The sequence below is a fragment of the Podarcis pityusensis genome (assembly GCF_964106645.2).
Source record: "Podarcis pityusensis genome assembly, chromosome: 4".
Lineage (NCBI taxonomy): Eukaryota > Metazoa > Chordata > Lepidosauria > Squamata > Lacertidae > Podarcis > Podarcis pityusensis.
The window spans coordinates 58,625,978-58,629,778 of record NC_138027.1 but is presented as its reverse complement, the minus strand read 5'-3'; positions in this window follow the sequence as shown (position 1 = coordinate 58,629,778).

The window sequence follows — 3,801 nt, the reverse complement described above, 5'->3', positions numbered from 1 at the left end:
TTTTTCATTGCCCTGGGACAGTGAAAGACTTGCAGTCTTGTAAGTCCTGACTCAGGTGTTTGCACTCAGGTGAGTATGCACATACATTGGTACCTCGGGTTAAGTACTTAATTCGTTCCAGAGGTCCGTTCTTAACCTGAAGCTGTTCTTAACCTGAAGCACCACTTTAGCTAATGGGGCCTCCTGCTGCTGCTGTGCCGCCGGAGCACGATTTCTGTTCTCATCCTGAAGCAAAGTTCTTAACCCGAGGTCATATTTCTGGGTTAGCGGAGTCTGTAACCTGAAGCGTATGTAACCTGAAGTGTATGTAACCTGAAGCGTATGTAACCCGAGGTACCACTGTACTTGTTACCCTCTTAAGTGAAACATATAGCAATCAGGGCAATGGCTGGATTCAACTAACCTGGTGCATTAGCAGAAGCCAGTGCTAGCACAACGGGGCTACTACTCTCTCCTCTCCCATGCACCCCAACATCTGCTTGCACCGGCAGAATGATCGTATTAGCATGATGTTGAATTCCCCCAAATATATACGGTTGTCAAAGATGCCAGTGTTTCTCCATTGGCCTCAGCAAATTCTTTAAGAGACACTTGTAAACTTGACGTACATTAGTAATTCTGAACCACTCTTTGTCATTGCTGGTTTCTGCCCATGTGTGAGATTTAGCTACTTCTGCACAGAGCGCTGAGCAACAAGGAGGAAATAGGATTGCCAGATGACTAGCCTGCATTCCTGGTGTGCTATCCAGTGTGTGTTCTAACTCAATTTGTAAAAGCGAGAAATGGCAAGCTGTTTTTCACTCATTTTTCACCCCAAACAGGCAAATAATTTAGAATTGTCTATGTAACAGTGTCAGGAAATTATTCTCTCCAGAATGATAAAGGACTAAATTAAGTCCTTGTTTTATTCCTTCATCTTTTTCCTGCCTTGCCTTTTATTTCCTTCAAAGTGAGGAAAGTGTCAAAACAAGCAACATTATTTTGTCCCTTGAAATGCGCCTTTTTTTAAAAAAATGAGAAGATATATAGGCTGGGATATACATACAGAGAAATTGGTGGCAAAGTCAATGGTGACTTGTCGCTGGTTCTGTGTGCCTACATGTGTGGTAAATCTTGCCCTGTGCAAGGGGGAATGTTTCTTTTTGGCAGGCCTGGTGTGGGAGTCTTGTTAAAATAAAGTTATAAACTCCAATGGAAAAGCAGCTGGTTCCTGGTGCTGTTCTCTTCAACACCCTCGCTAGTATTAGTTATAGGGAATAAGCTTGGTTAAAAATGCTTCCTGAAACTCAGTACTTTCTTAAATTGAGGTGTGTTTTTTGTGTCTTGCTATTGTATCCATTTAAATCCTAGAATAATGAATCACTGTAGTCATTTGGTCCACATGAGATTGCTTTGTAGTCTATCTTACAGCGCTGTTAACTAAAGTGCTGTTCAGAGCTCCAGCTAAGATGAGCAACAGGTGTCTCAACATGTGCTCTGAATCCGAAAGCTCGGCTGAATGTTTTATAACAAGTCTCTTATTCTCAGTGAATTTTTCGCTTTCAGATGTCTGCATTTCACTAAGCTTGGACATTTCAGGGATAGTCTAGCACAGCTTGATATTACAGAGCCTGAGAAGTATACAAGGACATAGAGGTACCAAAATACGTTTTAATGACACAGCTTTGCCTTTGACTTTCATGCCTTTTTAAGTGAGCTGCTAATATATATTCTGAGCAAGGAAATATTTTATATCAAGGGCATTTTTATGTTGATAGATTTTGCTAATGGATACCAGTATATAATAAAACTACTCAGTAGACCAAGTGTAAGTGTGATCAGTCAGAACCGTTAGTGCGATTTTTCTCCACAAAAAGACAATGCAAAACCTTTCCTCACCTCATATTAAGTGCAGACAATGCTCTTTTCTTGTCTAAATGCAAAGGGCGTTTGAACCATAATCTGTACTATCAAGCCTAGGTATCAGTTAGATGAGACATGGGGTGATTTTATTTTATTTTTAAAAATGGGCAGTTGGTTTCATTGGTTTAAAAAGGGATCTCTCACTAAAACCTTTCCCATGTGTTAAGATATGTTTGCCAGATGGGGTGGAGCTGCTATCCTAGCTCTCTGATCATTGCTTCTTACCAGGAGAGGCAAAGTTAGCATGGTGCAAATGCGCCAGCAGAGTTAACCTAGCTTCTGCACATGCATTTGCACTGCACTGGCCTTCCTACTACCTCACCCTTCCTCCTCTTGGTAAATATCAGCAGTTCATCTGCCAAGAAGCTAGCATAGTGGCTCCACCCCACCTGGCTTCTCCCATACCTTTGTTTTATAAAGATATTTCACAAGGAATGATGTAGACAATTTGGTTGAATTTTGGCATCCTTTTATAAAATTCTTTACTGATAACCCTGAAGGAATGTCAGCCACTGAAATCACAGGCTGGGCTTTGGCAAACACCCCCCCCCCCGGAGGGGAGTAAAATGGGATTTTGTATTTGTATTTTTTCCCTTTTCCCTTTTTCTTTTTTTGTAATTGTGGTTATATAATGGAAATTAATAAAACTCTATAATTGAAAATAGACATCTCACAAGATTTTGCCATGTTCTGTGTCCACTAGGCTTTGGGTTCTTTAAACCAAAGCTTCTCTCTTTACTTTCCCCCCTAGAACTGGTCCCAAGGGAGGGACTCTGGGCAAATGGGCTCAAAAACATTCTAGCAGCTGGATGGACTGATGTGGCTGAAGATTCATCCTGTCTTGTAACAGCCTGTTACACTCAGGTTCCCCACTTCTTCCCTAAAGTGAGTTTTAGATTTTCATTGATTGACAGCCCACTCCAAGCCCCACTTACCTAGGAGTAAGCCTCACTGAATTCAATGGGACTTTCTTCTGAGTATATATGCTTAGGATTGCACTGTTGTTTTATTTTAGTTTTATTAAAGCTGATGTTTTATTATAGTCATATTTTAGTTTTGAACCTGCCATGGGATTATGAACATGAAGAAGTAAGGGACAGAAATAAAACAAACAAAAATGCCTGGGGGAAAAACCTCCGTCCTGCAGGCTTTGATGTGCTAAGTGAACAAGCAAATCCTTTCTAATGAAGCAAGGTTTTGATCTGTCAAACCTGTAACCTCCTCCATGAGGGCTCAGCTTTTTCAAAGACATGAGTCTTGCCTTTGGCTAGCTCTAAGACTTGAGTCAGTAAGAACTCTCCCACCAACTTGAGTTGGCTTGGGAGCAGACTGCTCATGCAGCATACATTTTGAAAGGTAAGCTTGAAAATTCAGGGGGAGGGGAATGCTTCATCAACGCTTGCTAAAAACTACCTATAGCACTTCAAGTATCACATCCTCCTTCTGATGATTCAGCTGGAGAAGAAAATGCTCGGGTCTTTTCACACATAGATTTCTATATACAAATGACCTTGTTTTTTTATAAGTGAAAACTCAGCAGAGCATATTTATGGCATTAAGAACATAGAGACCAATTGTCCCCTCACTCAGATGTCCCTCATTCAGTCTTCAAGGTTCTGTACCAAATTCAGAATGTTGTTATTATTTAAATGGAATAATAGAGGATTCCATTAGGACACCAAGACCAGGGAATTAGGAATGTCAACATCTGGGGAGAAATTATGTGAAAGCTTTAGAAGCACCCTTACCTGCTGCAGAGTTGAGTAACCATATGCAAAGGACGGCAGAACTTCCAGATGCTCAGTCATTAGTACCTGAGGGGATTTGGGCAACCTCACTGTAGAAACGCCCTTAAAATTCCCTTGCACCTATAGAAACATAAAGGAACCCTGCCTTCCT